Below are 25,303 nucleotides of genomic sequence, written 5' to 3' on the forward strand. Positions count from 1 at the left end.
ACACAGAACAGGCCTAAACTGCTGGTCCCGTAACAGTATTTGGGGTTGTGAAGGATGGTCAAAAGAAGAGCTTCCCCAGCTCTCTTCAGAGGGTTCCAGTGAGCAAATACTAACACTTTTGTTACACCACAAGCATAAATCAAAAGTGCTACAAAATCTGCAAAACTGCAGAACATGAAAATATTCTGGGATTTTACTGTCCATATGTCTACAGTTATAACTGTTACATTTCAGAGGGAGGTATTCATGTTCAGAATGAAACCAGAGTGACATAAGAATTTACACATCCAACAAAGTACCTACTGACCTACTACTACCTACATTTCTGTATTATGTGGTTTTAGATAATACAGCAATAGTTAGATGTGGTGTTATGCTTGCTCTCGAAAAAAAACTGTGTGGTTCGTCTCCCTCTTGATGAACAGGTTGGCACCCTGTGTGGTAGCTCCTGTCATCAGTGTATGAATGTGTGTGAATGTGACATGTAGTGTAAAAGTATGAGAGGCTGTTTAGGAAATAATTTATAGCTGCTCTCACATGTTACATCATACTCTCTTACAAACACTAGTATAGTCACGCACACATACTATCATACTCTCTCACAACCCTACTATAGTCACACACACTTACTATCATACTCTCTCATATACACTATTACAGTGAACCCTCGCTATAACGCGGTTCACCTTTCGCGGCTTCGCTGTTTCGCGGATTTTTTTAGTGCAGTTTTTTTATGCTTTTTTTTTACAGTGCATTGTGTTCTGCGTCCTGATTGGCTAAGGGACTGTAGACCAATGTCAACAGTCTCCGTGCCTCGTCTCTGTACAGCTCGCCAAATTTACGTTTGCAATTTTCTCCATGACAAAACCCACAATGTCGACTAGGGTGGCATGTCTGTTTATAAGAATCTTCTTGCCCAGAAGAAAAAAGAGCGCTAACAACTACCCATAACTATGTTCTTCTCTCGGAAAAAGACACCTGCACCACAGCCTTCAGTAGAAAAAGACGCTACAGTGGAGCGGAGTCAGGACAAAGAGGCAGTTAGAGGAACTGTGAAATACGCGTCAGTCACAATGTGTCCAACCTCGTATTGATTATTAAAATTATTATTTTACAGTATTTCTAAAAACTATCAGTTATTTGTAAGAAAATCTTTTTATTTTTATTTCTTAAACAAATGCTTGGGCCTGAAAACAGGTTTTGATCTTTGGTTTCATTCTATAGTACAGTATTGTATTGTATAATAATTGTAAAAAATAAAGCTGACTACTTCACGGATTTCGCCTATCGCGGGTTCTTTTTGGAACGTAACCCCCGCGATAAACGAGGGTTCACTGTATACTCAAAATTACTAAAACACACAGCACAGCTCTGGCAGCTTCCTGACAGCCAGTTATTATTGTTGTGGGCCTCTTGAAGTCAACATTTCCCTTTGGCTCATTTGCAGTGATCTTGAGTTTTGAAATGAATTTATGATGGAACAAAAACATAAATGTAGGGCCTCCAGTGTTACAAAGCTCTCTTGATCGACAAAGAAGAATAACTGATCCAAAATCATGCTGTCATATCCACCTCTGTCAGTTTCCCTTGTAATGTGCTGAAGGCACCTCATTGCATTAGTGAAAAAAATCCTAATACTCATTACCATTTACTGCTAACAAAAAGTTGCTTTGAAAAAGAAGGTAAATTAGTGGAAAAATCATATTTGCAACTGCAGTTACTTACAAAATTATAAAATTGTACTTATAAAGTTGCCTTCTTGATTTCAGTTCCATTTAGCTAGCAGTAAGCTGCCAGAGCTGTGCACCAATCAAGGAATGAGGCTTTATAGTATTTCCTGTTTAAACAAACTAACTTCCTGTTTTGGTAATTTTGAGTATAATAGTGTATGTGAGAGAGTATGATAGGAAGTGTGTGTGACTATAGTAGTAAGTGTGTGTGACTATAGTAGTGTTTGTGAGAGAGTATGATAGTATGTGTGTGTGACTATAGTAGTGTATGTGAGAGAGTATGATAGTAAGTGTGTGTGACTATAGTAGTGTATGTGAGAGAGTATGATAGTAAGTGCGTGTGACTATAGTAGTAAGTGTGTGTGACTATAGTAGTGTTTGTGAGAGAGTATGATAGTATGTGTGTGTGACTATACTAGTATTTGTATGATGTAACATGTGAGAGCAAATATGAATTATTTCCTAAACAGCCTCTCATATAAAAGTGCTTTGACTAGTCGAAAAGACTAGAAAATTGCTATATAAGTACAATCTATTTACCGTTCCTTTCACCATTTAGATCAGGCGTGGTGCTGGACAGGTCACACTGAAGAGAGAGCACATCAGAGAGACCTTTGAAATCACTGAGCTGGTGGAGGATCCTTTGTATGTAGCTGTCAGTGTGCTGACGGAGAGTGGTGAGAAAGACACTTTTTCTATCTGTTCAGTATGTATTATCATGTGTGAATCATATGATTTGTCAGCACAACAGTTTTCAAATTAATCTTAAATGAGTTTCCAGCACAAGAAAGTCATGTGACAAAAAGTAAGTCAGAAATTGAATGGATTTACAGCTTTTCTGTGTCAATTAGGCATGAATAAAACAAACGTAAAAAAACTTCAGTAATGTGTGTGTGTGTGTGTGTGTGTGTTTGTGTGTTTCACAGGTAGTGAAATGGTGGCGGCAGAGTTGAGAGGTATCAAGATTGTCACTTCACCTTATACCATCACCTTCAAGAAAACACCCAAATATTTCAAACCAGGAATGACATTTCATATGGCGGTAAAGTACACATTTACATCAGCGCAAAATGAAACCAAGTTAATTTTCTTGAACATGAAACATTTCACAACTGAAACACAGTCACTGTTTGAGCAAATGACTAGTGCAATTCCTCAATCTGTGAAAAATTACACACTTCACTGATCTGTCTATTTGACAATGCTCACATAATCCTGAGGGATGTTTGCTCTTGATTGCATGCCAATATTCTGTGATGCAACGGGGCTATGCTGTTTACCAGAGAATGAAAGCATAGTTTATGATATGGCAATGATTGAAATAACTTTTAATAATTTTACCACTTGCCCATTCAGACAAGTAAATTGCTCGATTTACTAGCCCGACATGGAATTTTACTTAACTTGATGATTGTTGAACCATGAAGTCCTAAACTGGTAGCATTATGTTACCATTGATACAATGTCTTTAAATGAGGTACTTCAGTGTTTCAGTCAGTGTTCTGACTGTTTAGCTGTTTGTGTCTTGGATGGTAGGTTGAAGTTGTGAATCCTGATGAGACTCCAGCAAATCGTGTTAAGGTGGTTGTAAGCCATGATGATCATGAGGTACAGGGCACCACTGCAGCCAACGGCATAGCTAAGCTTACCATCAATACAGTGGCAGGAAACGACAATCTGAAGATCACCGTAAGTCTCCAAAATGTTTTGAAAGTCTCAACCCTTTGGCATTACAGTCAGGTTTGGCAAATTAAAACATTTTTGAGCTAAAAGAAGAGTGAACATTAAGTTCACACTCATCAGGTGGCCAGAAACTTAACTCTAAATGAAGTGGTGAATGAATTAATGTAGTTCTGTTTCTGCTGGAAAAATGACTAGATCATGTTCTCTCAACTGATGTTCATCTGGCTATATGTTCTTTTGTCATTCTTTCAATTGATTTTACTTTTTCGAGTCTGAGCTACACTAGTCAAGTATTGGACAGGAAAGATATTTCTTTATTTAACTGTGTTTGTGTATGTATACTTATTTATATGTTTTAATTGCAGGCAAAGACAGATGATCCTCGTATTTCACCTGAAAGGCAAGCAACAGCCCGCATGACTGCTGACCCATATAAAACTGAAAGCAACAATTACATCCACATAGGTAAGGGTCCTCCTGAAACAACATCAAATAGTAAAAAGATGGTGTGAATGACAGTGACAGTGTTGCCTTAACACAAAGCATAACATTGTTGTCTATAATATAATCACAAAGTGTAATTTCTGTAGGGGTGCATACAGCTGAGCTGAAAGTAAGAGATGACATGAAAATTGACCTCAACTTCAACGGGCAGCAAAACCATAATCAAGACATCACATACCTGGTGAGAGATGCTTTGCTCCATGCACATGTATTTGTCTGGCTTCACACAATGTGTGTATTATATGCATGCATTTTAGATAAGTGTTGCTGTTTAAATCTGTTCCCCTCAGATCCTGAGCAGAGGTCAGCTGGTGAAACATGGCCGTTTCAAGATGGATGGACAAGTAATGATTTCCCTGCAAGTTCCCATCCAAGAAGACATGCTGCCATCATTCCGCATCATAGCTTACTACCATACAAATGAAAATGAAGTGGTGTCAGACTCTGTTTGGGTGGATGTCAAGGACTCCTGTATGGGCTCGGTGAGGCACACAACACTGAAGTAGTTAAACTACTGAGATGGACAAAAGAAAACACCCACACTCAATATGATGAAGTTCTGTGAGATAGTGTTGTAACTGCGTTAACAAATACAAATCTGCATGTTTCCTTCATTGTCCTTTCTTTGGTCCAGCACCTGGTATCAACCACACACTTTTTGATATTTTTCCCTTCATTGCCCTTCACTTCACATTTAGCTGACGTTGGAATCAACAAGATCTGTTGCATCCTATAATCCTCGAAACATATTTGGTCTGAAGATAACAGGAGACCCAGGGACCACAGTAGGACTAGTGGCAGTTGACAAAGGTGTCTACGTCCTCAACAACAAGCACCGCCTCACCCAGAAAAAGGCAATTTCTATCTGTATTTTCTAAGCTATTTGAAAGGGAATTCATTTCAAATCTAAGTGTAAGGCATAAATAACTTATACATGTGTTCACTTTTCTGTATTTCTAAAGAACAAATTGGTACACAGTGTACAATTGTGTTAGTCACTTTTACACAGGATAAGATATTGTCATGCAGCAGATTTTTGGCCTGCAGTTTGTCATGTGTTTATTGATACATCCATTTTACTTGAACCTTGTGTGTTTGCATTTTGCTGCTCAGGTGTGGGACACGGTAGAGAAGTACGACACAGGCTGCACACCAGGTGGAGGGAAAGACAGCATGAGTGTGTTCTATGATGCTGGGCTGTTATTTGAGTCTAGCACTGCTTCTGGGACCCCACACAGACTAGGTGACACTACTTATTCTGGTCTCATTGTTTTTTCCTCCTTCTTATCTCATTCCATACATTCCCAACCAAACCCAGCTTTGGTGTGATCGCAAATGTGCACCTTTAGTCAAACTAACTAAGCTAAAGGTGATGTCACTGGGTCACTGAATACACCTGTGCATCTCTGCAGCAAGAGAGAAAGTTTAACCACTAGGCAAGGCAGATTTATTTATATAGCACATTTCATACACAATGGCAATTTAATGTGCTTTACATAAAACAGAAAAACATGTAATTTGAGAAACCATACAATTAACCCCCCACCCCTCACACTAATAATAAAAACAAAGTACAGAAAAATAGAAAGACATAAATAAAATGCTAGAATAGAGCATTAAATATAAGATTGCAGCATAAAATAATAATTAGCTTTAAAATCATTAAAAGGACATAGAGTGCAAATGAAAGATTAAAATGTAAAGTGCTTTAAAAGAGTTCAATCATAAGCAGAGGGGAAGAGAAATGTTTTTAACCTGGATTTAAAAATGATTTCAGTTCTGCTGGTAGTCTGTTCCAGTTAAGTAAAAGCTGCTTCATCATGTTTAGTTTGAACTCTGGGCTCAACTATCTGACCTGAGTCAGTAGATCTCAGAGCTCTGGGCTCAACTATCTGACCTGAGTCAGTAGATCTCAGAGCTCTGGGCTCAACTATCTGACCTGAGTCAGTAGATCTCAGAGCTCTGGGCTCAACTATCTGACCTGAGTCAGTAGATCTCAGAGCCCTACTGGGTTTATATTCTACTAACATGTCATTCATGTATTCTGGACCTAAACCATTCAGTGATTTGTAGACCAGTAGCAGAACTTTAAAATCTATTCTATAGCTGACTGGGAGCCAGTGTAAAGACTTTAGAACTGACTGGGAGCCAGTGTAAAGACTTTAGAACTGACTGGGAGCCAGTGTAAAGACTTTAGAACTGACTGGGAGCCAGTGTAAAGACTTTAGAGCTGACTGGGAGCCAGTGTAAAGACTTTAGAACTGACTGGGAGCCAGTGTAAAGACTTTAGAACTGACTGGGAGCCAGTGTAAAGACTTTAGAAGTGACTGGGAGCCAGTGTAAAGACTTTAGAACTGACTGGGAGCCAGTGTAAAGACTTTAGGACTGGAGTAATGTGCTCTGATCTCTTTGTTCCGGTTCAAACTGGAGCTGCAGCGTTCTGAATGAGCTGCAGCTGTTTAATGCTTTTTTGTGGGAGTCCAGTCAGAAGACCGTTACAGTAGTCGAGTCTACTTGAGATGAAAGCATGAATCAACTTCTCCTGGTCTGTTTGAGACATAAAACCCTTCACTCTGGATATGTTCTTAAGCTGATAGAAGGCTGTTTTGGTGATTGATTTGATGTGACTGCTGAAGGTCAAATCTGAGTCTATCAGCACGCCAAGGTTTCGGACATGGTCCGTAGTTTTTAGAGAGAGTGACTCGAGATGTTTACTGACAGCAATCCTCTTCTCTTTATTGCCAAAAACAATGACCTCAGTTTTGTCCTGATTTAACTGAACGAAATTTTGGTTCATCCAATTAGTTACTTGCTCTAAACAGTGACACAATGACTGTATTGGACTGTAGTCATCTGGGGACAGTGCTAAGTATATCTGTGTGTCATCTGCATAACTGTGATAGTCTACCTTAGAGGTCAGCAAAGACACAATTTTCAGGGGTTACTTTTCCCACGGTTGTTTCATCCTAATTACACTATATTTCATAAAAATCCAACAAATAATATATGCAATTGCTAAATGACCTCTGAATCTGTCTTCATCAGCACCACGTCACAGACACCATGCAGTACTCAAGCCTAAATTTAACACTGTTGAGTTCTGTTAAAGATCTGGTATGTGTTGCTTTTCCAGAATTGAAATGTCCAGCCCCCAGCAGGAGGAAACGAGCCGCTACTATAACAGAAGTCATAACCAGCTTAAGTAAGAACCATAGCTCAAATTACCCAATAATCAAATATTCAGTCTCCCTCTGCCACACAGCTCTCTGAAATGTTTGTAATTACAAACAATATTTGTTATTGCAATTCTGTGTATCAATGGAACGATTTCATGTTTCTGTTTTTGTTGTGTAAATGTATTTTCATTTTACAAACATGTTTATATTTTTAATAACTGTGCAGTTGTCCATCACCCTCTTCTTGCTCTCTATACCATCTCACCTCCGCCTCTCTCCCTTCGCAATCTTCCTTCTTTCCAGCAAGTCAGTATAAAAAAGGACTACAACGTGACTGTTGTTTGGATGGCATGAGGGACACCCCCCTCTCATACTCCTGTGAGGTGCGCAGCGAGTACATCACTGATGGTACAGTCTGTGTCGAGGCCTTCCTGCACTGCTGCAAGGAGCTGGAAAGTCAGCGAGCTGAGAGGAAGCAGGACAGCCTTGTATTGGCTCGCAGTAAGAGACAGGTCTTGCTATCCATGGTCATAGAGGTAGTTAGAAAATAATCATTGTCTCTCAGTGAAAAGCTTTTTTAAATCTATGCATCAGGTGAGGAAGATGACAGTTACATGGACAGCAATGACATTGTTTCTCGCACCAAGTTCCCAGAAAGTTGGCACTGGCTACCTATTGACCTACCTGCTTGCCCTCCAAGAGACCCTAACTGGTGAGGCAACAGAAATATACAAACTAAAAAATCATGCCACAGCTAAAATTTTGGATATCAAACTGCCCAATTGCCTTAATTGATGAGTCAACTGACATCTGTAAACACACACAAATACACTGATAACTAATTTCATGACACCACTTTAAAGTCCACTTTTAAAGACTTTATTTAAAGTCACCTTTTACCTGTCAACCTGATTACACTTTTCTATGTTTCAGTACTGCCACATCTGTTGAGCAAGATGTTCCTCTGCAAGACTCCATCACAACCTGGCAGTTCACTGGCATTAGTCTTTCAAGAACTCATGGTGAGGATTCAGTGACTAAAATCTGTCTTGTGTTTTAATTTGTGTGCCTAAAAAACCAAAAGCTTTCTATTGTACTGTCTCTATATCCCCCACTTTTTTTCTTCTGTTGTTTTTTAAAAATCCCTTCCACCTTTAAGGAATCTGTGTTGGCGAGCCATTAGAGGTAATTGTACAGAAAGAATTCTTCATTGATCTCAGACTGCCTTACTCTGCTGTCCGTGGAGAGCAGATAGAAATTAAGGCAATTCTCCACAACTACAGCCCAAACTCTATCAATGTAAGTCTATGCCACTCTGCTCTGGTGTTTTGTATCTTTCAGCAAGCCTATGAGACCATGATATTTTAATGGAGAGTTTGCCATCAGAAGGGCAAAAACAATAATAAATATTGGACCAACATACAACATGTGGCAAAAAGGGAGATTATAAATGAAAGTAATGCATGAAGCAATCTTTTCTCCCGTCAATATTCACTGTTACCTTTCCATTCAAGATCAAATTGATCCTTGGGGAAACAGTTTAAAGCATTAAATTTTCTTCAAATGGGGACTACATTGTTAAATTACTTAAACTAATACTGATCATTATTATAACTTATAATGATGCAAGTCCCTATTTAAAGGTGCAGTGTATAGAATCTAGTGGCAAGTAGCAGACCATACTTAGCAGAAACAGAATATTTTATTAATAGGTGTGTTTTAATTTTTGTATAACGTACCGTACCGTCTTCTTCCGCTTATCCGGGGTCAGGTTGCGGGGGCAGCAGCTCTTCCCGGGGGATTTGTATAATCACCTGAAAATAAGAACTGCTAATCACCCGAAAATAAGAACTCCTCTTGAATTGAGGCCACCATGTTGCACCCTTATGATGGAAAACAAACATGGAACCACGTTTCCCTTGCCCAGATGCAGTGTTGGGGAGTAACGGAATACATGTACCGGTGTTACGTATTCAGAATACAAATAATGAGTAACTGTATTCCGTTACAGTTACAATTTAAATAGTTGGTATTTAGAATACAGTTACATTGTTGAAATCAATGGATTACATGACGATACATCTCTGTTTTACCAGTAAATTCACTGTCTAAATAAATTAAGGCAACCATGCATTTCCCAGAAGCCCCGACAACAAATTAGCCAGACATTTGCGTGATCTGCCAGTCTGAGTCTGATGAAGCAGCAGCAGCAGCAGCTATGGAGCCACCGAGCCAGGACAGAAATGCTTTTCTGTGCTGGAAATTCAACCAATATTTTTCGTTGAAGAAAGAGAAGGGAGGGAGAAACATTACGGTTCAGTGCAACCTCTGCTTATCTTCAACCAACCTACTCTCCGCGTCTAAAGACTCCACCTCCAATCTAAAGAAACATCTCAAAGTAAGTTTTTTTTTCATTCAATTAATCAGGGGTAGTCGTCTGCTGTAGTTTTACTGCTCACCTTGTTATTGTATAGTTGTAGGCTATCAGGTAGCTATCTATTAGTTGCCGTACGACTATACATTAAGATGTGCTGATTTACTAGCCCCAGAGCTAGACTGACTAGCCCTGGCATGCTAGCTAACGTTAGCTAAAATTAGGTAGACTGCGGCTAGATTTTTGAAGTATGCAGTTTGGGACTACAAATACAGACATCTATCTCCTTGTTCAGGTACTCGTTACTAACCCTACTGTGGAAGCTTTTATATGTTAAAATGCTAGCGTAATGTGTTTCTAATGAATGATCAGACCTAGGTGATGGCGGCTTCTCGTGCTTTTTTAAAATCTGTACTTGAAATGAAACCATCACTGAAACCAATTCTGAAATATTATGATTGTGCTATTATCTCTATATACTTATTAATATGCAGTTAGTGTAGTTAGTTAAATTTAGCTTACTGCCTACCGTCTTCAGTTAGGCTGTCTTATGTTTCCTTACATGCCAAGACCTTCTGTGTATGAAATATGTAGGCCATGATGTGATAACGTGATATGTTGAATAGCCTAGGTGGTAGTAGACTTCACACATTACATTTAAAAACAAATTATAGTATGCATAATGATTACTGTAGCCTAATATCACCATCAGCATCTCTAGGAAGTTGTATAGTCCTCTTTATCCTTCCAAGCATAAAACAATTTAAATGTTATTAATTTGTGCTCTTTCTGTCTCTTTATTTTAGAGAAAGCATTCCAGTGTCTTGCAAAGAGCAGAAATGGCATCAGATGATGGTGGTGAATGAAGTGTCATGCCCTCCACGCCTCCTCTCAAACAAGCAACACTGAGCACCTCAGTAATCACCCAAAGGAAAGTAAACTCCTTGGTTCTTGAGTTCATCATTGCAGATGTGCAGCCCTTTTCACTAGTGGAGAATGCCCCATTCCGTGAGATGATTCAAGGAATTAGTGGGGGTAGGACACCCATGTGCAGAAAAACATTGATGGTGCATATTGAAAGGGGATCTCAAAATATGAAGGAGGCACTTACTGAAACTCTTCAGGATGTACAAACCGTGTGCACAACAGCAGATATATGGACGGCTCATCATAGGAGTTTCATGGGAATCACGTGTCACTGGATTGAGCCAGAGACATTAGACCGAAAGTCTGCTGCGTTGGCATGTGAAAGAATAAGGGGCCGCCACACCTATGACGTCATTGCTGCCAAAATTAGTCAGATTCATGGGGAATTCCAGATCCAAGGCAAAGTAAGTGCCACAGTCACTGACAATGGTAGCAATTTCGTTAAGGCGTTTAAGGAATATGGAGGGAATGAAATGGATGAGACGGATAGTACAGGTGATGTGGATATCTCTGCAGTTCTTCAGGAGGAGCAAGAGGAAGAGGAGCTAAACTTCTTTTTGCCACCTCACCATCGATGTGCCGCGCATACTTTGAATCTTGTTGCCACGACTGATCTTAGCAAAGTTGCCTCACAGGGTGTTTCTCGAAAATTATACAGAAGTGCAATGTCAAAATGTGCTGCAATCTGGAATAAGGCTCATCGCTCATCAGCTGCTGCTGATGCAATTGAGGAAATTGCTCCGGTGGAGATGTTTGGTACCTTCAGTGACTAGGTGGAGCTCAGAGTATCATGCAATCGAGAAGTTAATGAGTCTCACTGAGAGTCAGCTCAGTGGAATCTGTGATCAGCTGGAAGTGGCCAAACTGCATCCTCAAGAGATATTGTTTCTGAAAGAGTACACAGCCATTCTGAAACCTCTTGCCTACTCAATCAACCTGCTCCAGGGAGAGAATAACTGTTACTTTGGATACATAGTTCCCACCATTCTCAGCCTAAAAGTCAAGTTAGCTGAAAAGTTGACCCAAGTGCAGTTCTCAATCCACATTCTCTCAGCTGTTATAAAAGCCATTGACACTCGATTTGGACAGGTGTTGGCCTCCCATGAGGCAAGAATGGCGGCTTCCACCATCCCAAAGTTTCAACTGTGGAGGCTTGCTGATGAAGAAAGGCTAGCCATGAAAACAGCAATGATTCAAGAGATTCGTCTTCTTCATACAGAGCCTTCTGAGGATGCGGGCACCACTGGGAATGCCGCAGTTGGAGGTGATCCTGAAGATGATGACAACTTCTTCACTTTTGAGACAGCACAGATGACAAGTTCATCAGCGGAGGAAGAGGTGCAGAGGTATCTTCAGGATCCAGACAAGTCATTGGCTTCATTGAAGATGTATCCAATGATCAGAGCCCTCTTTGTTAAGTACAATACTACTCTGCCATCAAGTGCTCCTGTCGAGCGACGTTTTAGCCAGGGAGGACTTATTTTCACTCCTCCATCGTAACAAAATGACAGATAAGCACTTTGAGCAGGCTCTCCTGCTACGATAAAATCGGCTTTACTGGAGTGTTGACATGTAGAGTAGGTGGGTCAAATATGTAGGTAGATGGCTCAAAACATATTGGTCTTTAGGTTCACAGGCATCTACTGCAAATGTTTTTCACCCTATGTTATGTTCAACTTTGACATTTTTGCCTTTGTTGTTACATTACCAGGAAGTAATGTTGGTTTTTTCAGTATAACATTGTTTCATGTGGGTAAAATGAATATTTGGTGGCATAGGCATATTGAAAAATATTATTTTGCCATCATCACATTCAGTGATGTTTTTGTTTTATTTTGATGGACCATTATTAGTGTGTCATTCTTAATGAAAGTGAAATAGTCAGCTGTAACAATCTTGACTCTTTTTTCAATGCTTCATATCATCCTTTTATGTTTTAATCCTGTAAAATCAGGAAAAGGGTAAGGGAAAATGCAGGTTTCCTTTTGGTGCTTTTTATTTTAAGGTGATCTGTTGCAACACCTATGCACTTAGTCGCTCAGTGAAAAAAATGCTAGATTTAATAGCAAACTCTGTATAGAAACAGAATATGTTATGTTTGTCTATTTTACCCACTTTTAACAGCTGAGCAAATAAAGAAACTGAAAAGGGAAAATTGGTCAAATCTTATCTTTTTTAACCAATCAAAACATCCATTGCATAAACAAACACTTATAGTCTTTGTTCTTCTACAGCAAACTATAATATATTGCACTTTTATGGAGACTTGGGAATAACACATTCAGCCAGTTGTAACAGAAGAACACACCAGAATAGGCCTGTTTAGTAAGCAGGATTTGATGGCTGCATTCCTACACTTATAAAATGCAATTCAATGTGGAAGTAATCCAAGTATTCAGAATACGTTACTCAGATTGAGTAATGTAACGGAATACATTACAAATTACATTTTTGGGCATGTATTCTGTATTCTGTAACGGAATACGTTTTGAAAGTATCTTTCCCAACACTGCCCAGATGCGGGTCACCGGGGCCCACCCCTGGAGCCAGGCCTGGGGGTGGGGTTCGGTGGCGAGCGCCTGGTGGCCGGGAGGACAGCCCAAAGAGGCAACGTGGGACTCCCTTCACATGGACTCACCACCCGTAGGAGGGACCAAAGGGATCAGGTGCACTGTGAGCTGGGCGGCAGCTCAAAGCAGGGACCTTGGCACTCCGTCCCTCAGCATAAGGGTGTCCATATGTGCACTTGGCACCAGGACACCTTAGGCCGCAGTTCAATGATTGACTTTGTAGTCATGCTGTCGGACTTGCGGCCGCATGTCTTGGACACTCGGGTGAAGAGAGGGGCGGAGCTGTCAACTGATCACCACCTGGTGGTGAGTTGGCTCCGATGGTGGGGGATGCCGGTCAGACCTGGCAGACCCAAACACATTGTGCCTCCATTGTCAAGGCGGCCAACTGGTGCTGTGGTGCTCAGGCCCTGGATGTTGTGGGGCTGTCATGGTTGACACAACTCTGCAGCATCATGTGGACAACGGGGGCAGTGCCTCTGGATTGGCAGACTGGGGTGGTGGTCCCTCTTTTTAACAAGGGGGACCGGAGGGTGTGTTCCAACTATAGGGGGATCACACTCCTCAGTCTCCCTGGTAAGGTCTATTCGGGGGTACTGGAGAGGAGGGGTCCATCGGATAGTCGAACTTTGGATTCAGGAGGAGCGTGGTGAGAATTTCGTCTAGGTTGTGGAACTGTGGACCAGCTCTCCGCCCTCTGCAGGATCCTTGAGGGTGCATGGGAGTTTGCCCAACCAGTTCACATGTGTTTTGTGGACTTAGAGAAGGCATTCGACGTGTCCCTCGGGGAGAACTGTGGGTGGTTGTCCGGGAGTATGGGGCTTTTTGCAGATGATATGGTCCTGTTTGCTTCATCATACCGTGACCTCCAAATCTCACTGGATCAGTTCGCCGCCAAGTGTGAAGCGGCCGGGATGAGAATCAGCACCTCCAAATCTGAGTCCAGGGTCCTCAACCGGAAAAGGGTGGAGTGCACTCTCCGGGTCGGGGATTAGATTCTGTCCCAAGTGGAGGAGTTCAAGTACCTCGGGGTCTTGTTCACAAGTGAGGGAAGGATGGAGCGTGAGATCGACAGGCGGATCGGTGCGGCGTCTGCGGTAATGCGGACTCTGCACAGATCCGTCGTGGTGAAGAGAGAGCTGAGCCGAAAGGCGAAGCTCTCGATTTACCAGTCGATCTTCGTTCCTACCCTCATCTATAGTCTTTGGGTAGTGACCGAAAGAACAAGATACAAGCTGTAGGTATTATAGTAGCTGTATTGAGTTTCCTCCGTAGGCTGGCTGGGTTCTCCCTTAGAGATAGGGTGAGAAGCTCGGTCAGAACCAGCAAACCAAACACTGGCTAGAGAGAGAGAGAGAGAGAGAGAGAGAGAGAGAGAGAGAGAGAGAGAGAGAGAGACTATTTTTGTGAGAACACAACTCCACAGGCAGTGATAATCTAACAATCTGACTTCTTAACAACCAAAATGTAAATTATTACTATTTTACTCAACAGCTGTTTTCCCTGCTGAACAGAGCCTGCTCTGTCTGCTGGTTTAGTTCAGTCCATTTTGATCCTCCATAAAACAAATAATTCGAACAGTTAAACTGTGTGCATATCATGGTCCCTTTTTAAAACTTCATCCTCCTCTCCTTCATGGTGGCAAACCTGCCAACCACTTTGTCCTTGTCAGTATTTATGTCCCCCTCCGCACGCAGAAAAATGACATTAGACAGTCTGGCGTCACCCATGCACGAGCGTAAATATGTTTTTAATGAGGCACAGACGGCTCAAACTCTGTTCAGCACTGGCACTACTGCTGGGCATAGACATATATATGTGTATGCTACTGGGTACATAGCCTACTTTCGTGCTTCCGCATTCCTATAATGCATTGCAGTGAATAGAGTAGTATTAAAATTTTCTGTTAAGTTTGGCGTTTTTCTAAAATTCAAATGTTACTCTATGATTTATGTAGTTTAATGTGTCTGCTTAGTTTTTTTTGTTGGTAATTGTAATTCCTGTGCTGGTTTGCCATTGTCACCATGAGTGAAGTAACTGTTACATTTCATCACTCAAAGAATCATCACTCGTTAACAACTTTTCTTACTGAACCAGCTTCTTGTGAGATGCTAGGTCAGTCAAGAAAGTCACATGGACTTATATCAATCAATCTTTATTTGTATAGCGCCAAATCAAAACAAAGTTATCTCAAGGCACTTTACACATAGAGCAGGCTCTAAACCAAACTCTTACAGTATACTGGTTGATCGCTTCATGATTTCAAACCCATGGACACTTACCAGAGTTTGCTTATTTTAGGATATTTTGTCAAGTAAAATGATCTTGCTGCATGGACAGATCATTTCACTCGCATTGAGTCAGTTTCTGCTGGAATTAAGTATTTTTTCCTATATTTTAGCTTGCCTTTTTCGCAGTGTGTACCTCATTTTCTTTCTCCATCTTTGCTTTGCTTTCAAGGTGCGTTTGGATCTGATTGAGAGAGAGCATGTGTGCAGTTCAGCATCTAAGAAAGGAAGGTATCGTCAAGAGGTTGAAATTGGTCGAGAAACAACACGATCTGTACCCTTTATTATTATTCCTATGAAGACAGGAGAATACCAAATAGAGGTCAAAGCAGTTGTTAAAGACTTATTTGTCAGCGACGGAATCATGAAGTTACTGCGGGTGGTGGTAAGAGGCTTTCAGTGATTTGCACTGAGTAGCCACTTCATTGAGATCAATGTCATATTAGTCATTGTCAGTAAAGGGAAATACTCATCTTTTGGGGCTTAATTTTGATCCATATCAAAAAAACTTGTTTGCTGTGTATCAGTCTTTTTAAATGCAACTGGAAATAAGAAAAACAGAAATAACAACTAACCTTTGTTTTTCAGCCTGAAGGGGAACTGGTTAAATCTCCTAAAAGTATAACTCTGAAACCTGAAGGTTTGTGTGATCATTTTTAACCATTAAATTGCTACAGTATGGGCACAACCAGGGGTGTAGTGGGCAGGGGACACGGGGGAACGCCATCCGACCACTTCTTTCAGCATGATTAAAAAATAAAAAGACATTAATAATAAGTAGCACAAGAAAGAAGGCAGGAGAACGAGACCTGTAACCAATTCCTGCAATAACCGTTCTGACCCTCTGCGGCAATTCATTTAACAGTTTTTGGAGTAGTAGCCTAATGAAAAGCAAAACATCAAATGCAAATTACACTGGTGTTTTTTATTATGGCAGCGCTGTCTGCTCATTGTAAGACTGAAGTCACACTTCAGATTTAACATTGTACATAGGCTATACAATGCGTGTGTGACTTGTGTGTGTGAATCTAGGCCTGTATTATTATAAATTGGTACGACTTGTGTGTGTGTGTGTGTGTGTGTGTGTGTGTGTGTGTGTGTGTGTGTGTGTGTGTGTGTGTGGTTATGAGAAAGAAGCAGTACAGCAAACACTATAAATGTTGTTGGTGATGTTGATTTTTTATAACTGATTAGCTATAGTTTTCATATCTGGCAACTCATAAAAACAGCCCTCCCCCACTCAAAAAATCTCCACTACACCACTGACAACAAAGTAATAATTTAGTAATATGTTTTCATCACTTTTTACTAATCCTCCAACTTGCTCATGGTGTGTCCATTTAGGTGGTACACAAGAAGAAATTCTCAACAGTGGTATTCCAAAAACAGAATTGGTTCCAAACACACCTACTCACACAGTGATCTCTGTGACAGGTGAGATGTTGTTTGGGCATGCCATATGATACAGTGCCTGAACAAAAAAACTTTGTAAACTGTTACTGTTGTATGTGTATCACTGACAATGACTTCACTAGTTGTGCAGGACCTTTACATGTTTGTTTGGTTCTTTCTTCTAGTGGATCTCTAATGGTTTAGTTTCTGTGTGTGTGCATGCAGGGAGAGAGCAAGTAGGTGCACTGGTGGAGAATACCATTGGTGGGAAGTCAATGGGTAGTCTGATCTTCCAGCCCTCAGGCTGTGGAGAGCAGAACATTGCCAAAATGACCCTGCCTGTCATCGCGACCACGTATTTGGACAAAACCAACAAGTGGGAAGCTGTGGGCTTTAATAAGCGCAATGAAGCTCTTCAACACATCAAAACTGGTGGGCAAACATAGATACAACAAATAACACATAAAGCTTGGGGTTGGATTTTATAATTCTGATTTTGGCAGGGCTTGAATCAAAAATGCATACTGCCCCTGCCCCACCGATCTGGGACAGGAACACTCAGAATATGGGTTAAGTGCAACACATAGACTATAGCAGGTTTCACTGGGACAATCAACATTACTTGGAAAGTGCCATAATTGCAGAAAAGAAAACATGAATGTAAATGAGGAAAACAATTTAACGAGGCTCCTCAAATTGAGATCCATTGGATAAAATGAGCTGAAAAGCAGTCAGTGAAAAGGTTGTGTATTTTGGTTGTGTCCAGGCTACAAGAACCAGCTTAACTACCGTAAGGGAGATGGTTCTTTTGCTGTGTGGCCCAAGGCACAAAGTAGCACCTGGTGAGGCATCAAACATTCATGAACACATATTCAAATGTTTGCTCATCCTCCTTTTACTGAGATTTTGACTTTGTGAGGATGTATTTTATGTGACAATAAATGAAAGTAAACTTTTACACCCTCTCCTCTGCTCTCTAAGGCTGACAGCATATGTTGCCAAGATGTTTGCCATAGCCCAAAGTTTGGTGGACATAGAAACATATGTGATCTGTGGCGCTGTCAAGTTTCTGATTCTGCATGCACAGCTACCTGATGGCATGTTTAGAGAAGTTGGACAAGTGAGCCAAGGACAGATGACTGTATGTACACTAATTTCAGTTACATCAGTCATTAATTGATGCTGAAACAATTACTAATCACATCACTATGATCTTGCATTACATGAACAAATAGATGTTTATTCTGCTGATATTGATGATAATGATGTTCCAACAACTGTGTTTAGGTGTGATGTTCAGGCTGCAGATTCAGATGCCTCCATGACAGCTTTCTGCCTCATTTGCAGGAGTCACGCACGCTATGTGACACCACAGTTAATGTGAGTACCTCACCATTAACATATTTTTCCCTCAGCAGGTTTATTTTTTCATTCTGTGCGGGATCTCGCGCGACCACACAGTATTTCAGTGATCGCACGAGATTTCGATGATGTTTACAGCTTTAGTAGTAGCAGCAGAGTAAAAGCCATCAGGTAAGTGTTATTTTAATAAACTCCTGGTGTACTTACAAACTTTCCAATGCATGGATTTCTGAGTAAAAACTCTATTTATACTACTGCAGAAGTTTGATAACAATCCAGGCTTTATTGGTGGGGTAATTTACAAGATACACTGTTGGTTCCATTAGGGCCTGTACTAAGACATTTGGCTGATAGCTCTCTAACTATTTTGCAACCAAATGAAAAAAAAGTGCTGAGGAGGTGTTTAGATAGACGTAATGGTGCATATGAGGCTAGGTCGAAATTACGCCGAACCATCGCTTTAAGGCAAAGAAGATAGTAAGAGAGTGAACAATCCAGACATATCCCAGGTTCAAATACTGCTCTAACATATACTGTAGACTGGATACTGAAAATGAGTTGCTGTCTTCTCCCCTATTTTAAAGTATCTTGTGTTCACTAACATTTCTTCTACCTCCTTCCCTCATCTGCCCCAACTTTCCAGAGTATGCCAGGCAGTATAGCCAAAGCTGTTGCCTACCTGGAAAAGCGTCTGCCGCGTCTCACCAACCCATATGCTGTTGCCATGACATCATATGCCCTGGCCAATGAAAACAAACTGAACCAGGACATACTCAACAATTTTGTTTTCTCAGGTGGTGTCACACAACATCATATTAAACATATCCAGAAACAGCATCTATAGATTTAATGTTATGGCAGATAAAGGAATATCAGTGAACACATTAGACATTAAAAACTGCAGTACAGAAATACCAACAATATGTTGGATGTAATTAAGAAACAGTATCACTTTTACATAGATTGTCCATCATAGCAAATTATTTCAACATTGTTCATGACATTCAAAAGCAGTGGAAGTATTCAGATCCAAGAAATGCTGTTGTCTAAGAATATGCCAAATAAAATACTCCAAACTATAATAATACTACTACAATTAATAGTATTTATTAAGTAAAAGTACAGAAATATTATCAGCTGATACTATAGACTGGCTGCTTCTAGAGTGTAATATGACGATAGCATATTGATAGTATGTTACATTGTTTTTATTACTAACAAGTACATTTAAGAATATTTTAATGTTGTAGTTTGATTCATCAATGTTGAGCCAATGTTATTTACTTTGCGTTGGTAGTAGTAGTAATAGTGCAGCATCATAATCAGCCTTTACTTTACTGTTGACTTAGGAGCACATGGGCTCCTTTGTCTGCTGAGGGGCACCAAATGGAATCAGGGAAGCCTGATTTGACTTTTCCTTTGCCGCTCAAACAAAGGAAATGGCACCAGAAGGGCACCCTCAGACCCTTCCCCCAGGCCTAATGACCCCGTATCCACCCCTCCTGTTTCTTTCACACACACGCACACACACACACACACCCCTGCCTGTTTGCACAGATTTACTCATACACAGTGCTGGTTTAGTGTTTGTCTATGAGTCATATAGTAGTAGGACAGTTTATAACTGGTCATTGGTTAACTTGTTGACTGATGGTTGGTAATACATTGTTAGAAGTGTCTTGTGATTATTGTGCATAGATTGAGGCTAATTTAACTGTTTGGTTATTGTTTCCCAAATTGGTGCCCCAATTGAACAATTAGTATTGATTATGCTTTAATTTCCTTTTAATAATTAATAATTATTTATGATAATTATTAATTGTTATTAATAACCAAACGCTCTCTTCCACTCCTAGAGTAATAATTATAATAATAATGACAATAACAATATCAGTGTCATAAAGGCCTTATCAGTCAGACTTTTTATTACATTTTTCACATATTAATCTGTGTGTGATTCAGAGTTAGACCACTGGCCTGTACCTAAGGGAGATGTCTACACCCGGGAAGCCACAGCTTATGCTCTTCTGGCTTTGGTCAAGGCTGAGGTGAGCATGTCCTAATTATGTGTGTTTCACCAGTGCATCATGTTACAGAAAACATACAACAGAGTCTTTATTCCTATTACTTCACCTGAAGGGCTGATGGTTGGTAAAGAGAGGTACTTCCCTGACTGGATACTGAAGTCAGTGAAATGTCTGTTGGTAATGTCAAATGTAAAAATAAAGCAGACATTATGTTTTATTGTGATTGTTTGTATCAGACAAGTTTCAAGTCTCTTCAAGATGACATAAAAATGTATACTTGGCTTTAGAAAGTGACAGGAAAGAACTAAAATAATATAGTTACACAGATTTCAACCATTTTCTTCGCTTCTCTTAAGAAATTTGAGAATGCTGAACGTGTTGTGAGATGGTTCAACAAACAGCAGTCTGTGGGTGGAGGCTTTGGATCAACTCAGGTAACAGACCTCTCTGTCAACCTTGATACTGTGCATTTACATACCATTCATTGTGCTGCAGTTTTTTTAAGGTCAACTGGGCTCAAGTTCACCCCTGTTCAGCTGATTACTGGACAAGTGCACAAGAACCAGACTATAATCTGGATGTAGACATCCTGTTGCCTATCAAGACAGACCCTGACAAGTACAACTTCAACAATGACAACCACTATGCCACAAGAACATCTAAAGTGAGACACACAATCATTACGCCCAAACACACAGGGCACCATTTTACCCATCATGCCCTCTGCTTTCTGTCTGTGCCTTCCCTGCTGACCTGTGTGTGTGCATATTTAAATCCCAACAGATGAATGATATTAACCAGGATATAAAAGTCACTGCCAAGGGCACAGGAGAAGCAACGGTGAAAGTAAAAATATTTTTGTTCTGATCATCTGTTGTTTATTAGTGTGTCCTTTTGGAATTCCAAATTATTTCATTTGTCAAACTGAATTCAATATTAAGATGTACTTGTGTCAATGTGACAGATGGTGTCGCTGTATTACCGTCCGCCTAAAGAAGAGGAGAGTGACTGTCAAAAGTTTAACCTGTCTGTGCAGCTCATTAAAGGCAAGTTGATGACCTGTCTCTTCCTCTTCATATATTACTCTGTTGCTTTTTACTTTTCTTAAATGATAAAAACTCTAACATAGCAATGCTCTAATGATTTGCTGTTCCAGATAAAATGGATGAGGATGAGATGGTATACAAGCTGACAATAAAGATTTTGTAAGTCCAATCAAGAAGTCATAATGACCAGTGTTTCAGTAACAAATGGCGCTTTTCCACTACACAGTTCTAGCACGACTCACCTCGACTCGTTTTTTTTTTTTGTGTTTCCACTAGGGATAGTACGGAAGCGCATTGCATTCACTGGATAAAAAAAAATTTGACACCTTATCTCGTAATTACGAGAAGAGATCTCGGATAGGGATAGAGATAAGGTGTCTAAATTTTTTTTTATCCAGTGAATGCAATGCGCTTCCGTAGGATAGTACCTGGTACCTGGTACTTTTTTAGTACCTGCTCTGCTGAGGTTCCAAGCGAGCCGAGACTAAATGTGAACTCAACAGACTGCTGGCTACTGATTAGTCAGAAGAGTCATCACTGGAAGTGTCATGAGCCGTCCCACACAAGAATCAAACCCGGCATTTTTAAATACCGGCAACAGCGTTACAGCCATACGCCTCAATTTTGTTGCTTTGTGTGAGACAGAAAGTCACATACAGCAGCAAGTACACCACTGCCTCCATTGTTTGTGTTTGTGTCGCGCAGGCACATGCACACATAGGGCCCTAGGGGTGCTTGAGCCCCTGCCCTTTTTGCCTCGTATTAAAAAGTGCCCTCTGTGTGTGTGTGTTTATTTGTTTGTTTTAAATAACATTAATAAATTCCTGTTAGGGATGTAAAAAAAACGGCGGTACAAAAACTGTACCCATTTCATGTAATACGGGGTTGTTGTGTGTGTTGAGCTGCTTCTTTATCCGTTGCGGCTCCACTCGGTCACAGAGAGTGAGAGAGAGAGAGAGACAGAGAGAGAGAGAGAGAGAGAGAGAGAGATGCATCATGGATAACTGAGGAGACGTGACAGTGGAGCAACTTCAACCTGTGAGTTATGGTCTAACTAGTGGCCTTCCACTTATTCAACGTGCTTAAATATGGGTAATATTTCAATAAAACGCTCTATTTTAGTCAGTGTGTGTGTGGACAGGAAATCGTGTACAAAATACAAAATAAAACACCGGGTTAATTTTCAAAATAAAATGCACCGTGTTTACGGTGGATCATATTTCCCTCACTACAGGTCTGAAGTACAGGTCCGAGGTTTGGATATAAAGTTTATTGTGACTTTGATAATGTGAATAAACAGTGCCTGGTGTCGCGTATAAAACGAAGTCGCGGCAGTATTGCGGAGCCGTGCTATGACGACCCCGCCCACGAACCAAGCCGAGTCAAGACCAGCCAAGTTGAGCTGAGTAGTGCTAGAACTGTGTAGTGGAAAAGCGCCATAACATCAGCAATGATTTTTACCTGCCCTGCCCCTCAGGGCCCTGATTCATTTCTTTGTTATCAACTCTTCCTTTTCTTGCATCAGAAAAATACGAGCCCAAGAGAAAGATCTGAGTCTTTTCCCTAATTTAAAATGTTATTTGAAGCATCTGTAATCTTTAAGGATATTTGATTAGATATCTGATATTAGATTTTTTTTAAAGTTTCACTTTCTTACTTTCTCTCCATCTGTTTTATTGCTTTTTAAAATTTTCTGTCCATTTTCTGTGTTCAGGTATAAAGGCGAGAAGCGTGATGCAACCATGTCAATCTTGGATATTGGCTTGCTAACTGGTTTCACTGTTAACACAGACGACCTCAACTTAGTAAGAACCTTTACAGATATGCACATACCCATGTAGAGGAAACGTTTTATAGTTAAGGAAGTTGACTGATGGTGTGTGTGTGTGTAGTTGGCCAAAGGTCATGCCCGCACCATTGCGAAATATGAGATGGACACAGTCCTGTCAGAAAGAGGCTCACTCATCATCTACCTGGACAAAGTGAGGCATCAGTACTACCTTCCTCTACTTTTGACTCTTCCTTGTTCTTTCTGTATCAGAAGCTGAAAGTGGGCATCTTACAACCAGCTGCTGTGTCTGTCTATGACTACTATGACAGTGAGTCTCAAAGACACTTCTACTGTATGCTGTCTCTGTATGCTTGAAGAGTTTTTATTTGCTGCTGCTAAATGTTCAGAGTAATACATAGGGTGGATAAGCAGATTAGATTTTCTAAAATTTTATGTACATTTTATAATATACTGCAATCGGCACAAAATATTCTCTAAATATCTCAATTTCTCGTTGTAGGGACACGTTGTGTGAAATTCTACCATCCAGAGAAAATAGCTGGAGAGCTTTTGGTGCTCTGCAGAGGAACCGAATGCACATGTGCTGAAGGTAAACAGGATGATGTATCATGGATAATCTAATCAGTCTGTATGTAAGCATACATTTGTTATTTATGTGTGATCATTCTGCATTGTCCGTAAACTAGAAACTATTTCATATTGAACATGAGTAAAGATAGGATAGAGAGTGATTCTAAAGTTACATGATCTGTATAAAAATGCTGATATGCTGATGTTACTCAGACGTAATGATTACCATGTTCACTATCTTACTAGAGAGTTAGCTAATATTTGCAGATTAAAGCCAAAGTTGTGATTACAATTCACTCTGAGGGAAACATTAATATTTGTACCAAATTCCATGGCAATCCATTCAATATTTGAAATATTTCAATCTGGACCAAAGCAGTGTACCGACTGACAGACATTGCTAGCAAGACTATAAAGACTATAAATGACTCTGGTTGTATGCTTGGGGTTGTTGTCATGCTGTAGAATGAATTTGGGACTATTTTGATGCCTCACAAATGGTACTGTATGATGAATAAGAATCTAAATAAAGTGCCTAAAAGAGTAAAACAGTGCTAAAACAGTGCTGCAGTAATCAATAGCACCTGCACTCAGAACTAAAATACATTCACTAACAAAACTAAACTGTGACTTTGATTACAGAAGTGTCACAAACGTCACATTTTAGTTTTTTTTTTTCTCTCTGACTGAAGATCAATAACTTTTTGATTAGATGGGCTCATGCTGTTTATTGCTTTTGTATGGTTACTCTTTTGATAAAGCTTATAGTTAGGGCTCTTTGAGCTCTTAACTTATGCTGCCATAGGCTTAGACTGCCGGGGGACCCCCATGATGCACTGGGCCTCTCTCTCCTCCTCCCTCTCTCTCTCTCTATCCATCCATCTATATCCATTAACACTCATGTTCTATTAATGCATCAATAAGCTAAACTTCTTCCCCGGAGTATGAATTTTTTGGATGTCAGCTGAAGTAAAACTGAAGGAAATAAAGTGTTCTTTTAAAATCAGCTTTTATTTTGTGTAAAACTTTATCTTTCGAAACTAGACGAAACATATTCGTCAATGACCGTTTTTTTTCCATGACTAAGACGAGGTGATGACGAGACAGCATCAACGGGCGGTTTTGGTGGTTATGACTTTTATTAGTATTACATTCACTTATATATATATACCATATATATACCATATACTGTATATACCATACCATGCCCATCACGCAAAATCAGGGTCAAAACTCTGAAACTGAAAAAACTTGACCTGAAACCACAGACTGTATATAAGAAATAAACTGAAAAAATGGGATTTGAAACCAAAAAGAAAATTTTGAAACTGTAAAAAATGAAAAGATTTGCACGAAAACAAATCTATCATTATTATTATTATATTTTTTTAAATACTTTTTTTTTTCATATTTCAATATCAAAACTTGGAATTTCAGTTTCAAATCACTTTTTAGAATGAATAAAACATATGACCCTAATTTAGCTCCATACTACCACTGTGCCCAGGTGTTGAGGATATGCTGACCATGAACAATAATACCCCTGTTCCTCTCGCAAACTTGATGAATGTACTCTTTTGACAAAAGTAGTTGGAAAAAATGTTCTGCTGATTTAGAATTTGATATCAGTATTGAGGTTCAATACACAATTCTCAGGGGGATGGCTACAAACATTTTAGTAACACTGTATATCTTATATTGGTTATAATCACTACCATATACATCACAACATCCTGGTGTTGTATGTAGCCACAGTTGATAAAGGGTGTGGTTACAATTCCCCATTAATCTCTCATGACAGCTAACTGAGTGCTCTGAGTAAATACACAGTATGTTTATACAGTATAGAAGAAGGAGTATCC

General features: G+C 40.0%; 1 pseudogene; it reads left to right on the top strand.

The window, feature by feature from the left end:
- LOC128375016 (complement C3-like) overlaps positions 1-24,761 on the top strand; it is a 32,420-nt pseudogene extending 7,659 nt beyond the window's left edge.
- Positions 24,762-25,303: the final 542 nt, after the last annotated feature.

Source organism: Scomber japonicus, chromosome 16 (genome assembly GCF_027409825.1).
Source record: "Scomber japonicus isolate fScoJap1 chromosome 16, fScoJap1.pri, whole genome shotgun sequence".
In the NCBI taxonomy this organism is placed as follows: domain Eukaryota; kingdom Metazoa; phylum Chordata; class Actinopteri; order Scombriformes; family Scombridae; genus Scomber; species Scomber japonicus.